The 18711-nt window shown below is 51.1% G+C and overlaps 1 protein-coding gene across 4 annotated transcripts in view; it reads left to right on the top strand.

The window, feature by feature from the left end:
- The window catches only part of Nol4l (nucleolar protein 4 like), a 119440-nt gene that overhangs the window by 70151 nt on the left and 30578 nt on the right, over positions 1 to 18711 (top strand). The window contains exon 1 of one of the 4 annotated variants that reach the window (XM_075962569.1): positions 14589 to 14728. The exons of 2 other annotated variants lie outside the window; for them this stretch is intronic. The gene's annotated coding sequence lies outside the window, so the exon portion shown is untranslated. Of the gene's footprint in view, positions 1 to 14588; positions 14729 to 18711 lie in introns of those variants that run through there. One more of the 4 variants, XM_075962568.1, reaches the window with a different exon arrangement.

The raw sequence follows: 18711 nt of genomic DNA, 5'->3' as shown, positions 1-18711 counted from the left end.
GCCCTGTGCTTTAAGGCTCCCCTGGGCTGTGGCATTTTTCTGAGATTTTCCTGGGTTGTGATGACCTTGACAGTTGTCATGAGTGCTGGTCATGTGCTTTGTGGGATTTTAGAATTTCTTGAATGTCTTTCTCAATATAAACGGTAATGTTTATGGTCATTCCAAGGAAGGACACAGACACATCGGCTTCTGGCTGTCAGCATGGTTTATCTGATGTTGGCTCTGATCGCACCTGGTTGAGGCAATGTCTGTTGATCTCCCTGTAGAGTTGGCCGCTCCGTTTTTGAGGAGAACTGCCAAAGATGTGGCAGAGCTGTGGCCTCCCAAGCAGTGCAGTTTTCTGACTTTCCTCATCCCCACCCCTAATGGCTGCCTGACTGCTCCCTTCATATTCTGTTCACAATGCCCCTCCATTTTGTTGATCAAATTTATTCCAATCTGGGCCACTGGGCACCCTTCCCGTTAGCTCCTGTGCCGTTTTCACATGTACCCCTCTGAGTCTGCTTTCTCTGGTTCTTTTGGCCTGGGCTCTGGTTTGGTTTTTTGGTTTATCATGACTCCTTGGCACTACAACAGTCCAGTTCACCTCATCTTTCTTGCCCCAGCTCCAGAACCAGCCATTTCCCCCAGAAAGCCTTTTCCCCTTCTTGGAGAGTCATGCTAAAAATAAAATTGGGGTATTAAGTGTGCTGCTTTTGGAGTGTCTTCTCTTTCAGACCCTCTGGGTGGACAGAGAAAAACATGTTTTCATTTAAATTTTTTATTGCATCATTTATTCATTTATTTTGTGTGCATATGCATATGGGCACGTGTGCTACAACATGTCTGGAGATCAGATGACAACTTTGGGGACCAATCGGTTCTCTGTTTCAACTCTAGGTTCCCAGAATCGAACTCGGGTCATCAGACTTGGTGACAGGTGCCTCTAACTTTTCGTTTTTTAATATTTGATCTTTGTCTCTGTGAGTTAGAAATCAGCCTGAGAAGAGAGTTCCAGGACAACTGGGACTATTATACAAAGAAATCCTGTCTCAGAAGAAAAAAATTATCTTTGTCCATTTAGACATTAGAGGAGGAGGAACCTATTTTCCCCACAGCTTTGAGACTACTTTTATACCTTACCAAATTTTTGTCCAGTCAGAATCCATTTGTGTTCACGCCACTGGCCTTTGCCTGTTCCTGCCCCATGCTGTGCTAAGTATTAAGGCTTTATAATCACAGGAATAAATGCCTTCTTGCTGACTTTGTTTTTCAAAGTTTTACTGACTTGAAGAAAGGTCATTTGGCGATGGAAATACTTCTTTAAACATATCCTCTCCTTACTGGTGGAGGCCCACCTGACTTGACTCTGTGAGAATTAAGCAATACACTTGGCCCCAAGCCTCTTGCTCACTCAAAAACCTGCTGGGGACAGGTGGTGCCCCTGCCATCCTGAAAATGGCTTCAGCACAACTGGAATTTTTCTTTTGTTTCATAAAAGATTTGTTTTTATTTTATGTGTATGGGTGTTTGTCTGCATGTGTGCGTATGTGCACCATGTGTGTGCAGTACCCTCAGAGGCCAGAAGAGGGCCCTGGATGAGCCCAGGTCCTCTGTAAGTAAAGCAAATGCTCTTAACCACTGAGTCATTGCTCCAGCCCCACTATTGGCATTCTTGACCTCAAGAGGAAGTGACCTCTCAGAGCACGACAGAGAGAAGCATGGGAAGCTCATTGTCAGATGTATCTGGTTGAGAGGCATTATTTTCCAGATCAATATACCATGGACTATCCTTAAGTGTTTTCTAGAAATCTCCTGTGACTTCCAAATATTCCCAAGAGAATGAACGTGCTTTTACTGGGACAGCTTGGGCTCACAGAGGCCTGGCCCTCCTCTCCTGCCACATCCCTAAAGCTATGTGGAAAAATAAACAGAAGTAGCCAGCATTCCTTTTGTTTCTTGGGCTGGATAGCCTGGGCCTAAAAGGGTTGCTGCCTCTGGCAGCTCCTCACGTCCCTGTCCACGCTATGAGGGTTTCAAGGCAGCCTTTTTAACTTCATTAACCAGATAAAAAAATGTCTGCAGTACCTGTAATTTTCTAATACAGGCACCAACCATGTCTGTGTGGACCATGAACAGAAATCCTACGTGCAGGCCTAGCTCATGCACGCCTTACCTGTATCTGGGGGAAAGCTGGGATGGAGGCCGAGAGCCACTAGCTGGGGCCCAGAGATGAAGAGAGAAGCTCTCTCCTCCCAGAGCCGCTGTAATGCAGCCCAGTAGCTCAGCCCAGCTCTGTCCCTAAGGACAAGAGGGCTCCAGCAGGAAAGAGTGCCTCTTTCTTGGGCTAGGCCAGGAAGGAGCAGCTCAAAATGTCCAGATGGTCACTGAACTGAAAGCTGACCTTGTGACCCGTCGCTGAGACCCAGTGAGAATTTGTGATCTTGTCCCTGGGCCTGGATTTTATTGCACATTATTTTTGCACCCTTGTCCTGGTGGAAGAAAACTCTCATCCTGGTTTTTAGGTATCTTTTCCTTCCATGGCTAGTGGGATATTTGGGGCATCAGGCTCTTTTGGGTACTAACTTGTTTTTGTCATCTTTTCTTGAGGGCATGACCTTCCTATTAAGGCACCCAAATGCAGCCTGTGAATACAGTGACTGTGGCTCACACACTCCCATGGGGCCCAGACAGACCTGTCGGTCCAGCAAGCAGGGCCGCACGAGCCTGACTCCATGCATGGGCAGCAGCCTAGGGCTTTGTAACCAGACCTGAAGGATACAGGAGAGTTCCAGCCGCCTCAGCAGCTGATGTCTGGAGATCAATTAGAGATAATGGCTCTGTGTGGACTGGAGAAGCCGTGGCCAAGCTTTTTCCTGGTTGTACCCGTGTTTACATCATTAACAAGCTCACTCTCCTTTGAGGTTGGATTTGTGCTGGAAGCTTTGTTTAATGCAGAGGGACCACTGTGGACCCTTGGCGGGCTGGTAGCTCTGCTACCCCCATTCAGATGGAGAGAGTGGCCCCCAGACCCCTCCCCCAATGACACTGCCACTGTTGTGTGTGCTGCAGCTGAGGAAATCGCTTCCTTAATTCACTCCGAAGTCATTTGTTCGTAATAAGTGCTGGGAGCCACTGAACACCAGGAATCTGGCAGTGACAAGCACAGAGAACATGTCCACCCTCCACACTTACAGGCTGTGGAGATGATAAATAAGTCAGGAAGAGAAAACAGGAGAGAGCAAGGTGTTTGGGGCAGAGTTCAAATGGAGTAAGAGGATATGCTTCCGAGAAGAGAGCTCTGACTGCTGAGAACCAGCCAGTCCTCTGGGCTTCCTGCAGAGGAAAGAGCAGGTACAAAGGCCCTGGGGTGGAATAGAGGGAATGAAGAGAGGGGGAGCAGCCTGCAAAGACAGCTCCTGAAGGGCTTGCCAGCTGGATACACAGTTTGCTGTATGCCGCATGCTGCTACCTGAGCAGAGCAGGACTTGACCAGCCAGGTATGATAGCAAGTGAAGGTCTCTATCTAGTGGCCCAGGTTTGCAGCACGGCTGCCTCACTTTCCCTTCTGAGGGCTGAAGTTTCCCTGTCCTAGGAGGAGCAGCAGGGCTGGTGTTCACCGTGGAGCCCCTTTCCCAAGGGAAGTGGAGGTGGAGTCTAGAGCCTTGCAAGCTGGCATCACACAGATGTGTCACTGACAAATCCGGGCAAGGCCCAGAGCCCACCCACCTGGCCCTCATCTCCGCCACTTTTCCCACCTCCCTGCTGCTCCCCAATAGCAGGACGCAAAGATCCTTAAGTTAGGGGGCTGAAGACAGTTGGAGAGAAGGATCCAGTCACTACAGACTCCTCAAGAGCACAAGTAACACTGCAGGCCTCACCACCTGAGGGCAGTTAAAATGGTTGTATCACACTGCCCAACTGGAACCATGCTGAGGAAGCTATTTTCCTTCCCAGGGCATCTGCAAGTTAAGGCCCTTTGCATGTCTCTCTGACCTCACAACACAGGATAAACAGGAGGTACTTGGCTCTGAATACTGGGGAGAAGGCACATGGCGGCTGGCTTCCTGACTGTCCGGTCTGTCCCCAGATAGGAGCCCTGTGACTCAGTCAGGAATACTAGCAGCCTGTGGAGCGAGTGTGAAGTGGAGGGATGGAGGTCCTGCTGTGAGGTCTGCAGTGCCTGGTTAGTGTCTGGACCATGCTGGCTTTGCTATCTTATCCCATCCATGGTGAGAGGAGGGTGGAGCAAGGCTAGTTCAGCAAAAACAAAAGTTTTCTTAGAAGGCTGCGGATTCACATTGCTGCCTTTCTAGGCCAAACTCCAGACATGTTGCTGCCTCTATAGGCAGAAGGGAGGCTGCAAAAGAGAGGACTCTTATTTTTTATTCTATGTAACCGGGAAAGATTGTGAAGGTCCCACGTAAGCTAGATTCTGCTATGGGACCTGCCATGGCCTGGGTCCCTTCATCTGAACTTGGCATTGCCTTTGGATAGTAAGATGGTTCTGACTGGGGCAGGAAAGAAAAGGGAAAGGAAACGGGGGTGGGATCAGGAGATGAGGAGAAAGCAGGAGTCCCAGAAGTCTGTTTTTCATGCAAAAGACTGAGGCTCCACTTCAGAGCACCTGAGTAACCTGCAAAGTCAGGTCAGTGGAAGCACACATCCCTGCATCCTAACACTATTGTTTCCCGAGGAGGGGGAGGAGTAGAGGAAGGAAAACAGACATTAGAATAGGGTCAGGCTGAGGTCAACAGGGCTCCAATACCCTCAGCTTCACCAGACAGGCCCAGGTCTGCCAATCTACCATGGTCCCTGAACATACTGTGTGCTGGCCTGTGACTGTCCTCACTCAGTTGGCGAGGCTTAGTGTCCACAGGCCTTTTGGCTCAGGAACCCTATTCTAACAGCGCTTGCCAAGCATCCAACAGACCCAGACCTCCATCCAGACCCTCGCCTACCCCTTGCTTCCAGCTCTGTGACTATTTTGCCCCATGGCTCTGCCCACCAGTTTCCTCACTGCTGGGTGACTTGGGTCACCTAGTCTCTCAAAGTCTCCAGCCTTCCTGTGCATGTGGCATTATTATCACCCCCTTTGCTTGGTGACTGTACAACTAGCCTGGGTGGGAGGCTGTGGGGTGGCAGGATTGGTTCCAGAGTGCTGTGGATCACTAGGACATGGCAGCTGGCTTGACTTGTTGCCTTTCTCAAGCTTCCAGTGGATGCACATTGTCCATACCAACCCATATGCGGACAAGTATGGAGAGACAACTCAGAGTTTCGTACACTTCCCACTTCCTGTAACCAATACCTAGAGCAAGAAACAACATTGTCTAAATCCCAGAGACTAGTCCCTCCTAGTCACTGCCACAAGCAAAGGTGACCACTGTTGTGACTTTTAATAGCATAGTTTGGGTTTTGCAGCTGCAGCATGTGCTCTCACACGCAGGTCTGTGAGCATCACCATACACAGCGTCACTGCCGAGCAACAATAGGCTACTGTCATTCTCCTACCCGGCTAGGGTGGCATCGGTTTGGTTTTCTTGTAAAGACAGGGTCTCACCATGTATCCCTGCCTCCCGAGCACTAAGACTGAAGGATTCCCACCATGCGGTGGCTAAGGTGTGCTCTTCAGGGGCCATCTGTCTGTACACCCATAGAAGTGGACACTCTATGGTAGCTAGCCTTGGTCTCCTGGTAAAGCCTCTCCCAAGAGGCCAGGGAAGAAGGGAGGAGAGGCCTGGGCACTCCACTCATTCCCTCAGAGTCCCAGCATGTGGCCTGCATTCAGCACCAAGCCAACTCTGCTGGAGTGAGGGCCATGGGGTCTGAGCAAGACCCTCGTAGACCACAGTGTATGGCATGATGTGAGCACTCTGCCTCTGTCCCTGAGCTTGCAGTCTGATGGGGCAAGAGGCATAATGCAGAAAACTGTCAGCTCCACACTGTATGACAAAATTGACAGGTATTTGCCTACGGACAGCCTCTTGAGTTCAGCAGAGTTCAGCAGGCTCCAGTGGATGGGTTTTATTGGCAGTCTATGCATTTTCCTACCTAGCAATCCCTCTCCACCCGTGCATCCATCAACACAGCTTCCATGTCACCTGAGCAGAGACCTCCTGGACATGCCCCCTCCTTCTTCATAGCCACATAACTGTCAAGCTCAGATAGGATACACCTCCTACAAACAGCACCAGATCAAGAAGCCACATGGTCATCTGCTTAATGTCTTCCTTCCGGCTGGCCTGCAGGTACCCAGAGACAGACCTGCATCCTGTATCATCCCCTACTGTGTTACCTGCACTGGTCATGGTGCCTAGCACAGGTGAGGGGCTCTGAACATGCTTGTGGAAGGAGCACATACTTGAAAGCATGCATGATCAGAGGCACAGAGGATTGCTCGTGGATGAAGAGGGACAAAAGATGGTGACTCCATCATAGCAGAGTTCCCAGAAAAGACAAGAAGATTAGGCCAGTAGGGCTGCACAAGCCTAGGACACCAGAGCAGGAGCTGGGAGCTATAAAGGTTTTGTACTAGGAGAGTGACAAAACCAGAGGGTACCTGATGGCATTTTAAATCAAGGCACTAAGGGGCTGGAAAGAGGGCTCAGTGGTTGAGAGCACTTGGTGTTCTTATAGAGGACCTAGGTTCAATCTCCAGCAACCACTTGGTGGCTCGAAACCATCTATGACTCCAGTTCTAAGGAGTTCGCCCTCTTCTGACTGGATCCAGGCACAGGCACAGTACACATACATACATACAGGCAAAAAACTCTTACACATAAATCTTTTTTTTTTAAGGTGCTTTTGTAAAGGAGAATAATGGCCTGTGGCCATGGCTGTCGGGGTGGGGCCGCATTTCCCCCAGTCAGGCTCCTTTGGTGTGCTCACAAGGGAAACCAACGGAGCAGGGAGGCACACTGGACTGCTACTTCTAGACTTCAGCTGGGGGCCTGAGCTGGCTGGGAGGCTGCAGCTAGCCGAACTGACCACTGGGAAGAGTGAATGGATTAACTAAGCTACTCCTCCACCCCAGTAGTAATACAGAGTCGTGTGAACTGGAGACACCACCCCCCTCACCATCCTAGAAAAGATACTTTTCAGGACCCTTCTCCCCACCTAGAAGGCTCTTCTCTTCTTCATGACAGTGCTGTGCCCAGGGTGTCCCCATTCTGGGTTACTCCCCTCTGTGACACAGGCAGAGAGTTTATGGGGTTGAGGTGCATGCTGGCCTTATCAAATATTTTTAACAAGTTTTTAAATTATCTCTTTTATCATTTAATTTGTATTTTATGTATATTGGTCTTTTGCCTGCATGTATGTCAGGTTCCTTGGAACTGGAGTTATAGACAGTTGTGAGCTGCCATGTGGGTGCTGAGGATTGAACCCGGGTCCTCTGGAAGAGCAGCCAGTGCTCTTTAACTGTTGAGCCATCTCTCCAACCCCCTCACCAGATATGAACAGATCCCTCTTAAAAATATTTATTTTTATTTTATGTGAATGTGTAAATGCTTGTCTGAAGGTTTGTACCATGTGTGTGCCTGGTGCCTGAGGAGGTGAGAAAAAGGTTTGAAATTGGATTTACAGGTAATGATGAGCCACCACGTGAGACTCTAGGGAGGTGGGGGGGGGGCTTGAATACGAATGAGACCATTTAGAAACAAAAGCAAATTGGGCTGGGTTTGTAGCCCAGTTGGTAGAGTGTTTGCATAGGTTACACAAAGCTCCAGGCTCATAAGTGCTATACTCCCAGCACCCAGGGGAATCCAAAGTTTAGGGGTTATCCTTCCAGCTAAATACTGAGTTCAGGCCTATCTCAAAAACAAAAAAGCAAACTGAACTTCTACTTCAGTAATTGTGTGGAGATAAATTTAATATAGATTTTCAAAAAGAAACTTCAGATGAATTATAATAAAATCACTGAAAATTTGGGAATAAAACCTGGTGAAGAGAAAACCCCAACTAAACCTGATTATAAGATTGTAAAATTTTCTTACATCAAAACATAAACAAACATACAATTACCAAAAATTAAAAGGCAGTAGAAAAGAACCAGGCAGTGGTGTGAGTTGGAGGCCAGCCTGATCTATAGAGTGAGTTTCAGGACAGCCAAGGCTGCACAGAGAGACTCTGTCTCAAAAACAAAACAAACGGGGCTGGAGAGATGGCTCAGTGATTAAGAGCATTGCCTGCTCTTCCTAAGGTCCTGAGTTCAATTCCCAGCAACCACATGGTGGCTCACAACCATCTGTAAAGAGGTCTGGCGCCCTCTTCTGGCTTTCAGGCATACAGACAGAATATTGTATACATAATAAATAAATAAATATTAAAAAACAAAACAAAACAAACAAAACCCAAGCAAGCAAAAAAAAAAGCATGCACAAATACACCAACGTACGTGTGTTCACAACGTCGTCCTTTAGTGGTCACTACCTTACTCCCTTGAGACAGGGTCTCTCGCTATACCTGGCGCTTGCTGTTTTTTGGACAGGCTGGTATTTCCAGTTCCTACCTCTAGTTCTGAGATTACAGGCGTGTGTACAGCCATGTCTGGCTTTTTATGTGGATACTGGAGAGCCAAACTCAAATCCTCATGCTTGTATAAGTACTTGTTTTGGGATTACTATTGCTGTAATGAGACACCATGACCAAAAATAATTTGGGGAGGAAGGGGTTTATTCTGCTTGTGCTTCCAGGTAACAGTCCATCACTGAAGGAAGTCAAGGCGGTAACTCAAAAGGCAGGAACCTGGAGGAAGGAGGGGATGCAGAGGCCATGGTGCCTGCTGCTTACAGGCTTGCTCCACACGCTCACTTACCCTGCCTGCATACTTTCTTCTTTCTTTTCCTTCCTTCCTTCCTTCCTTCCTTCCTTCCTTCCTTCCTTCCTTCCTTCTTCTTTTTTTTTTCAAGACAAAGTTTCTCTTTGTAGCCCTGGCTGTCCCAGAACCTGATCTCTAGACCAGGTTGGCCTCGAATTTACAGAGATCCACCTCACCTGCCTCCCTCTGCCTCCCGAGTACTGGGATTAAAGATGTGAGTCCGGCCTTTTGTTGACTAAGCCTGCTTTCTTAAAGAACCCAGGACCATCATCCCAGAGATGGCCCCACCCACAATGAGCTGGGCTCTGCCCCATGGATAACTATTTAAGAAAATGCCCCACAGGCTTGCGTAAAGCTTGATCTTACAGAGGCATTTTTTTTCAACTGTAGATCCCTCCCCTCAGATGACTTACTAGCTTGTGTCAAGTTGACATAAAATTAGCCAGCACAGTACATTTATCCACTCAGCCATCTACTCAGTTCTTCATTTTTCTTTATTTTTTTAAGCAACAACACCAACAAAAACATATTTATTCGGGGGCATGCATACCACATTATGAGTGTGGAAGTTGAGGACAGTATGTGTGTTCTCAACTTTTGACTGTGTGGATTCAGGGGATTGAACCCAGGTCATCAAGCTTGAAAACAACACTCTTACCACTGGGTCATTTTGCCAGCTCCCTACACACACATTCTTTATGGAGTGACAGCGCTCCAGGCTGGCCTTGAACTCACCACATAGGTAGTAATGACCTTGAACTCTTGATCTTACTGCTACTTCCCGAGTGCTGGATTATAGACATGCCCAGTTACTACAGTGCTAGAGATTGAACTCAAGACCTTCTGTATGCTAGATAAGTACTCTACCAATTGAGCTGTATCCTTAGCCCTGGAGTTTCTAATGTCAGAGTAGAACACTTTCTGCCAAGTTCTGGGTTGAACATACTATGTTATGCTCACTTTGTAGTTGGAGAAAGGAGGCCTACAGAGGCTGGACCTCCTGGATTCTATTTACCTCCTGCTGCCCTTTTTTATCATTCAAATCCCGTGTGCCCTGATCTGGAAACTTAACTGAGCTTGTAACACCTCAGCAGGCCAAATGAAAGTCCATGCCTCTCAGCTGTGTCCAGGCTCAGCACACTTGGCCCTATGACCCCATATGACCCTGCCATCTCATTTCCCATCATTATCATTATCACCATTAATACCCCAACAATGCTTAAGCATGCATGGGCAGCCGGGTATGGCAGTTCTCCAGTTGTTCCTATCCTGAGCAGTCCTAGTTGCTTGTGTTATTGTCATACCCAGGTTCCACAATCTTCCTTTATGCAGTTTTTTGGGCCTTCCTCTTCACCTTATCACATGTAGTCCTCCAAGCAGTGCTATCTTCGGGTATCTTCCATCATCCCTTCTCATAACATGGCCGAAGTATCTCAAGCCGTATCCTGTAGTTTACTTCCTTCTATAGATGGAGGTGTTTCTTTTTTTATATTTATTTTTTTATGTATACAATATTCTGTCTGTGTGTATGCCTGCAGGTCAGAAGAGGGCACCAGACCTCATTACAGATGGTTGTGAGCCACCATGTGGTTGCTGGGAATTGAACTCAGGACCTTTGGAAGAGCAGGCAATGCTCTTAACCTCTGAGCTATCTCTCCAGCTCAATGGAGGTGTTTCTTAATGTCATTGTTGTGCAGCCTGTCTCTTCGTGTGACACCTAAAATCCTTCTGAGACATGCCATCTCAAACACATTCAGCCACTGTTCTAAGGAGCCTTTCATTGTCCAGGTTTCAGAGTTGTAAAGAAGGCAGCTTAAGACAAGTGTCTCATAGACTTGTAATTTTATTGTTATGCCTCTTGTTGACCAAACCTTTTCTAGTGCCTGAATTGCAGCCCTCGCTGTCTCACCTCCCACCCTCCCTTAATCCCTCGTGCTGAGGTAACACTCATCACCCTTGTGTTCCTAGAACTTTTATATCACTTGCCGAATCTGCCAGAAAGGCCATGCCTCAAGGTCTTCCCCCAGTTGCCAATTTTTGCTGTCTAGAATCAGGAGCATGTTGGTCTACTCCTTGAGAGCACTTGACCCTCCTCCCAGCCCATCTTCTCCCTTTCCTCTGTCCTCACTTTCTGCCTCTCCCTCTACCTGTACCCTTAAGTCCAAGGTCCAGCTGGAACCCATATGTTGCCTTTAGCTGGTATTTTTCCTTAGTCTCATCATCTATAGCAGTTAAATGTATGACAATAAGTGGTTTGGTTGGTTGTTTTGTTGTTGTTGTTGTTTTGGTTTTGGGGGGAGATTTTTTTTGTTTTTGTTTGGTTTTTTGAGATAGTTTCTCTATGTACCAATCCTGGTTGTACTTGAACTCCATTAGTAGACCAGGCTGGTCTCAAATTCAAGAGATCTGCTTTCCCCTGCCTCCCGAGTATTGAGTACTAAGTTCCAGGATTAAAGGAATTTGCTACAGCTACTGCCACACCTGCTACCCTATTTTTGTTTGCTGTTTTTATTTTGGCTTTTGGGATAGCATCTTGATGTGCAGACCAGACTGGCCTCAAACTTGTGATGATGCTCCTGCCCTGCTTCCTGTAACTAGCAGTACAGGCATGAACCACAGCCCCCACTCATGGTTGTTTTTGAAAAGTTCAGAACTGTTTGTCTGTGAAGAGTGATCTTTCTGGATTTCTTCAGATTCAAACATTTTTGTGGGGAGGGATCTGGCGCGGAGAATAAGCAGCATAGAAGCTGTTTTCCTACTAACTACCTCAGAAGGTGCACAGAATCAGATCAGGTGACGGCCCTTTTGTGACAGCTGACTTGATGGCATAGTTCAGAGGTGATTGCTCCATCACCCTAGCAGGCAGGTACTGTCTCTGTCATTAAGAGGTAATTTGTGGTGATAAATGACTTTTCAGTGTTCTCACAGAGTCCACTCCGGTTGAACTAAGTTCCTGTCCTTCCTCATGTCCCCTGGCCAGGCTCATAAAAGATTCTTGTAGGTGCTCCTAAGAGCATCTGCCTCTAGCATCTGTTTCCAAACGTGCCTACTGCTGAGCCAGGAGATTGGTGATGTGAGGGCAGTGAGGAATAAGGACCAGGTTTTGTTGTTGTTTTTCTTGCTATGGAACCCTCCCCCACATTGGGAGCCACACTGTGGCCTCTTTAAGGTCAGAGGGAACTGGTCAGAGGGACAAGGACACTGAAAACCACCAGCTCAAGGTTCCTTGAGGAGGGGCAGCCCTTGTGGGGACAATGCTTGGGAGGCTCCTGGCATTCAGAAGTGCTTCCCAGCCAGCCAAGGTGTCTGTGGGCCATGGGGCTTCGGTGTTGTGTTTGGAGGATGGTAAATGAGTGCACACTGGTGTCTGCGGGGACAGTCCTACCGGCCTTAGCGGCACTCTGCTCACTGATGAGTCTGAGGAGAGGAGGGTTATCTGGGTTCAATTTCACCTTTGAACTTCAGCTGTTTTGGGCTTTATATTTCAAGCCCAGATGTCCACTACTGCTGTGAAATTGTGACTCAGGCCAGGCGAGGTCAAAGGTCTTAAGAAATGTGTTGGAAAGAGGCAGGAAATCCTGAGCCCGAATTATCTCACTCAGAGCAACGAAGGACAGCTTCCATGTTGGAAACGCCCACATTGCCCTAGATGGACTCAACAGGGTTGTGACCCTAGATACCTCCACCCAAAAAGATGGGAAGTAAAGGTCTAATAGAGAAAGTGGGAAAAGTGAATTGGTGAATTGATTTGAAAACACAGTTGATTTCAGGAGTAAAAGGCGCTAATGAGTAACACGCCTAAATCCTTTTTTTTAAGCGTGAGTTTCATATTGACAGTAAGATCTTTAGCATGTGCAGAATGAAGTCTGTGTGTTGTTAATTTGAAGTGTCATCTTTTCTAATCCGTGAACAGGGAGCTCCGAACCTGTGACTGTAATTACAGATCAAACCTGTAGAGGGAGTCTTGTCTATCATAGATTGTTCACAATGCAAAGCTTTCAGAGGAAGAAAGAAAAGGGCTTTTTAAAGAAAAGTTGGAGGGTTAAAGGCAGTCTGTTTCAAAATTGCAAACAATCGTGGTGGCTGTCTCGTTTGCTCTCCTCTGCTGGTTCCACTGTGAATGAGTTGTAGCGTAAAGGAATCTGTAGAAATTGTCCTTCCTCATAGGAACCAGGAGGAGGGCTCGTTATTGGGTTTCTTTTGGGGGGCGGGGCATCTCCCTACAGAATTTCATGTACGTCTCTATCCTTGTTAAAGCTCAGCTTTATTCGAGGCCCATGTTTTCTAACCTGGCCTTTGGACTTGGTGGTAGAGAGTTCGGGGGGCGTTTGCCCTAACCCATTTTTTTCTCTGTCGATGTTTTAATTCTGCCGTAAGGAGACTACCTTGTTAGGTCGCCGGCGATTCTGAGGTTGCCCGGAGATTTAGGGTACCCCTCTAGCCACCTCGTGCTGCCCCATTCTGTCTTCTCCTGATGCCAAGACGGAAGGTGTTTTTGCCCCGAGACCTCACCTTGGGTCGGCGTGCGTCTTCCCTTTTCTAGCGGAGTCCCTGTGGACTGCGCGCGCCCAGGTCTGGGCAGCAGTCTTAATATTATGCTATGACTTTACTACGGTAGCCAGAGCGCCGTAAGGAGCCGGCACCGTGTGGTCTGCTGGAGCACAATGACCCGCGGAGTGGGGCGGGGGCTCTCAAAGGGAGCCGGCAGCGAGCGGGCGGCGAGCGCTCCGGGTCGCCGGAATGTTTGGGTCGAACAGGTGAGCGCAGTCTGGACATTGGAGCTGGCGGCGGGGCGGAGAGGAGGGGTTCAGGGGCGGGTGCAAACTAAGTGGTGGGAAAGAGACAAAGGAAGAGTGAGAAGCGAGATGGTACAGAATAGAAAGGAGGCGAGGGGAGGGGAGGGGAGGAGGCGGCCCGTGGGTAGGGTGCCCAGGAGCTCAAGCTTGAACTTGATCGAGAAAAGGGGGCCCTGCGGTGTGGGCGGGGGCCCGACCGAGAGTCGGCCACGTGCCTGGCTTTTCCTTGTTAGGGTCCCACTAAGACCTCCTAGGTAGGGCTGAGCCCGCGGGTCCCGCTGCCTTGCCCGACGAACACCCGCGGTGCCCGGGATTGAGAGACGCCTAGGGTCGAGGGCTGTGTAGAGGCCCTACGGCACCAAGAGTTCCCGACGATGCCTCCCTTAGTCACTTTCTTTGGGGCAAGTCTCCCTCTCCTGGCCTGAACGCAGACAGTTTGCAGGGTACGTCCCCACCCCGCCCCAAGACTTGAAGTCCGCAGCCTCTGGGAGCCAGGGTCGAACCCAGCTCCCATCGCCTCCTTTCCGGGGCCGCACGCCCCCAGGGATCTTCCTCCAAGCTCTTCTCCCTTAAGAAGAGCTCTATCCAGTAGCGCACGGCAGCGCGTCCAGCGCACCCTGGTCCTCATACCTGGCCAAGCACCCCCCCTTCTTCCTTCTCTCCCCCCCACTCTCCTTTCTCCTCTCCCCTCTCCCTGGGTGCCTCCTTTCCTCTCTTTCTCCCTCCCCCCCCATGCCCACTCCTCCCTCTCTCCCGCCCCTCCACCTCCTCCTCCTGCTGCTCCTCCTACTCCCCCTGAGTGCGTCCTCCGGCGCTCCCCTCCCCCCGGCCCCCGCCCCGTGCCCGGTCCCGCCCCCTCCCCCGCCTCCCCGTGCCCGGTGCCCCCCTCCCCCTTCCTCCCGGGCCGCGGCGCCACCGCCGCCGCTCGCCTGGGCCCTCCCCCTGGCCACCCCCGCCCCCGGGCCGGGCAGTGACGCGCCGCAGCGGTGCCAGCCCCTCTCCCCGGGCGGCCGCGGCGGCAGCAGCAGCAGCAGTAGCAGCAGCAGCAGCTGGAGCGGTGGGGCTGTCACCGCCTCCCGCCCGGTTCACTCCCAGAGCCAGACCGCCGGTCTGCGCCTCGCCGCCCGCCCAGGTACAGAGTCCTGGGGGACCCCGCGACCGGACTGGTCCTGGGCCCTCGGCTGCCGCCCCCTCCTCCTGCTCTGCCGCTGGCCGTTGAGCTGCGGTTAGGGGAGCTGTGGGGTTCGAGGAGGGGGACTCAAGGGGAGCTTCCTGCGCCGGGAGAGCTGCTGGCCCTGGGTGGAGTGGGTTGGGGCTGGGGGCGGGCGAGTGTGCCCGAGAGCGGGGAGGGGCGGAGGCTGCGCTCCTGGGCCTGCGGGGCGCTGGAGAGGTGCGTCTAGCTTCAAGTGCCCGGAGCTGCCGGGCGCACCCCACTCCTGGCCGTGCGCGCCGCCGGTCCTGGGGGGCGGTGATTGTGTGCGCCGCGCCGCGGTATTGTGCCGCGGCCACGCCGTTTGCAGCGGGCTCCGCACCGCGTCCCCGGGAGGAAGACGTTCGCGGACAGCGGGGCGGGGGCCAGGCACGGGTGGCCGCTGCCTCCGGGAGAAAGGAAGTGGACTGTGTTTGGGGATGTGGGGACGGGAAGCGTACAGTGGCAGGGAGGGGCTCCTTGCCAAGGCGCTGGGAGTTGAGACGCGGTTTGCACAGTTGAGACCACTTTGGCAGGCTCCTGTCGCTCCACCAGGGGAGCGACAGCCCCTCTCGTGTGCACCCTCGGAGAAGAAGCAAGGGTTCTGAAGACCCCTGGTGAAGGAACACACCACGCGGGGGCCTGCGGAGAGCGCGCGCAAGGGTTAAGGTGGATTTACACCTCCGCCCTCCTGCTGCTCGCCGCCCTTCACCTAGGGTTCCCGGGCAGGATACCCGGGGGGAGTGCAATTCGCCCTCCTATTCCGGCCTCTTGGGTTCAGAAGTGACCCTACTCTTTCTCAGAGCTGCGTTTGCGGGTAGTCTGGCCGCCCCTACCAGGCCGAGCTTCCTGGGGGAAGTTCTCATTAAGCCTTGCTAATTAGCATTATTCCCGGAGAAAGGTTAAGGTTAGACCGTCCTTTTCCTTACCGAGAGCCCCCTCCCTGCCATTCTCTTCTCCCTCCCCTCTCCCTCAGAGCACAAAAGCACAAAAAGAAAGTGTGAAGAGGCGCAGATCAATGGAGAAGCCACAAACCCATTAATTCAAATGGAACCCTTTCCCCCTCTGAAACATTGATTTTTCTTTCTGTCTGCTCTGAGGGGAGATGAATAACCTCCTGATTTCACCTGAAATGGTGTTTGGACTCTGATTTCCCCCTTTCTGAGGATTGTGGCCTGAAATAGATTCTCCCTTGAGATAAAGCCCTACTTATCCCAGAATCAGCTGGAAGCCCCCTCCCCCCACTGCACACTCCAGTGTTGGGGCCTGGGGTGAGTGTTGGTGCTCTCCTCACTCCTGTGGGCAGAGCCTGTGATGGTGGAACCAGGTCCCTTGACCCCTAAAACGTGCCTGTTTCTCAGCTGTGTGTTGGTGTGGGGAAAAGAGCCCATTAATGGCCCAGGCCCCAGTGGGTAGCTTAACCCCAGGTTGTAAATTACCCTTTCATTGGAAAGCCATTTGAGTCCAAATGTGTCTTTGAATGCAATCCAGGCTCCTCTGTTGGGCTGTGCTATAGAGTAGTCTTAAGGCAGCACCTCCTTCTGCTCTCTCTACCCCATTCAGCACCTTTCCACCTACCAGTGGCAAACAGCACCCCAGCTTTACCTCCCTGCTCAGAAGGCTAACTTTGAGGAGGAACCTCTTTCCCAGGGCCTCAGCCACCCTGGGGCAATGGGAAGCTGGTCCATCTCTGAATTGCTCAAGAACTTTTTAGTCTAGCCTGAGTCCTTTTCTTGGAAGGATAGACCTGGAGAGGGTTAGCTCAGAGTGCTTCCCCTCTGGCCATCCTTTTGGCTGGAAGAACCCAGTTTGCCCAAGAAACTCAGGTGCCCATTGATGGCAGGAGCTGGGGTATCAGTGAGGTCTCATAGTGAGGAATGCTGGGGAAACAGTCCGTTGCCTTTGCTTAGGAACAAAAGCCCATACGCTAGGGAAGGTGTGGGACATGCTCACTCTAGCATCCAGGCATGCACTATGGCAAGGACAGTTGAGCAAGCACATGGGTACATGAACATGGTTCTGACAGGTGCAGTGAGAGTCTGCGAGTCAGTGGGGGGAGGGGGAGGATGGAAGCCTCCTCACTGTCTCCCCTCCCCCCAAGAATGTGTTTGTATGGCTGGTAAGCCAAGGTCTGTTAGCAAGAAGTAGAATTGTGTGCTGTGTCTCAGGAAAACGCATCACCTTTTCTGGTGGCCAGGTGGGCATTGATGGGGTACAGAATTTGACAACCGCCTTGGAAGCCCCAAGTGCTCAGGAGCTGACTCAGATCACCCTCCTGTTTCTTTCATGTAACAGTATCACAACATCACAACAGGGGCATGAACCTTTGCTTGCTCTGGATCCTGGGAGTTTTCAGTTTCCATTAGTAAGTGCCTGAAGTGGTTAGGTTGGGGTCAAATGTGGTTCAGCACTTTCTTGGCATATTTGGAGTGATGAGCATAATGCTAACCTGAGCAGCTCCAAGGCCGAGCATTCCCTGACCTGGCCAGGCTCACAGGTGACCCAGAAGGCACTGCCCAACACTGGACTGAGAAGCCACCTCCCACATCCTAATATATATGCTAGGTTGAGAGCTGGGGCTGGAGAACTGCCCACACTGGTATTCTTTCCTGCTGCCCAAAAACCTGGGGATGGTGGGGGAGGGGGCAGCCAGCCTGGAGTGCCTGTTTCCTGCCTGGCCTAGGAGCATCCTTGAACATCCCCACCCCCACCACGGTCTGAAACCCACACCCAGGGCTCCAGATCAGGCCTTATGGCCTCCACTAGCACTGAATTCTCCGTAAATCCTCCTCCCTTTCTTTCTCAAGTGAGTGGTTGAGATAGAGTTACAGCTCTGAGGAAAGGCCTGGAAAATACTGTAGGAGGCACGCCCCAGAATTCTGAGTCCTGGAAGATGCAAATGGCTCAGCTTCAGAGGCACCAGGAACCCAGTTCCAGAGAAGTTGACCCCAGTTGTAAAATAATCAGGTTACTGATAGCACCTGCCCGTAGTTACAGCCATGGATACAGGCCTGCTTCCACTTTCCTCCGTATGTCTCCCGTATTCCCCTCCTCCGGGCTGCACAGTGGTTGGTGCTGCCGAGGCCTGTAGAGAAGGAAGGGCCTGGGCTAGCTGGGTGGGGAGAAATAGAGCTGGCTTCTGAATTTTGGACTGAAGATAAGAGGCTCAAGGGTTTAGTCAGCGCTTCTCTCTCTGCCCAGAGTGAAGACTCCAAGGTTGGGGGTGTGTCCTAAAGACTAGGTGCTACCCACCCTGCCTGGCCAACACAAGAGTTCCGCTTTTCAAAAGATTAGTTGGCCCTAATGCCCTGTGGCCCATGATGGCAAAAGCACTATGGTGCATGTTCTGATGAACTTTTACTGCCAGGTGGGCAAGGCCACAGACTTCAGGATGTAAAGGGCAAAGGCTAGGCTGGGAGATCTAGCCACAGCTCCCTGGCCAGTCACACAGAATCTCAGGAGGGATTTTAGAAGCATGGCATATGTACTTTTATCTTCGGTGAAGTTATTTGAGAGGGAGAAATTAGTAGCCCCAATTCTCCTGAGATTTAAGAAGGGAGCAAGAAGTGACCTACTTGTGACCTCATGGGGGGGCAGGGGAGTGCCTGGGTCTTAGACACTCCCGACCTGGGTTGGCTGCCTGGCTGCCTCCCTTTCTTCCTCCCTGCACTCCCCCCCCCCCCCGCCCCAGGTCCCTCTGGACTTGGGTGATGGGTCTGAACTGTGTGCTCTGGTAATTGCCTGTGTGATTAGCCGGCCTTCCCAGCCTCAGCTCAGGGGCGAATAGGTGAGTAGAGAGGGCCTGAGTCTGCTTCTCTGTGCTGGCTGGCTTTGCCCCATGGACAGCCCGGTTCTGCTACAGCAGGGCTTGCAGAAGGGTCTCTCCAGGTCAGCCCTGCACCTGTGGGTGCTGGCGGTGGTCCTGC

This window comes from Microtus pennsylvanicus, chromosome 2, assembly GCF_037038515.1.
Source record: "Microtus pennsylvanicus isolate mMicPen1 chromosome 2, mMicPen1.hap1, whole genome shotgun sequence".
In the NCBI taxonomy this organism is placed as follows: Eukaryota; Metazoa; Chordata; class Mammalia; order Rodentia; family Cricetidae; genus Microtus; species Microtus pennsylvanicus.
The sequence above is the reverse complement of the archived record's forward strand: the minus strand, read 5'-3'. Positions and strand labels throughout refer to the sequence as shown.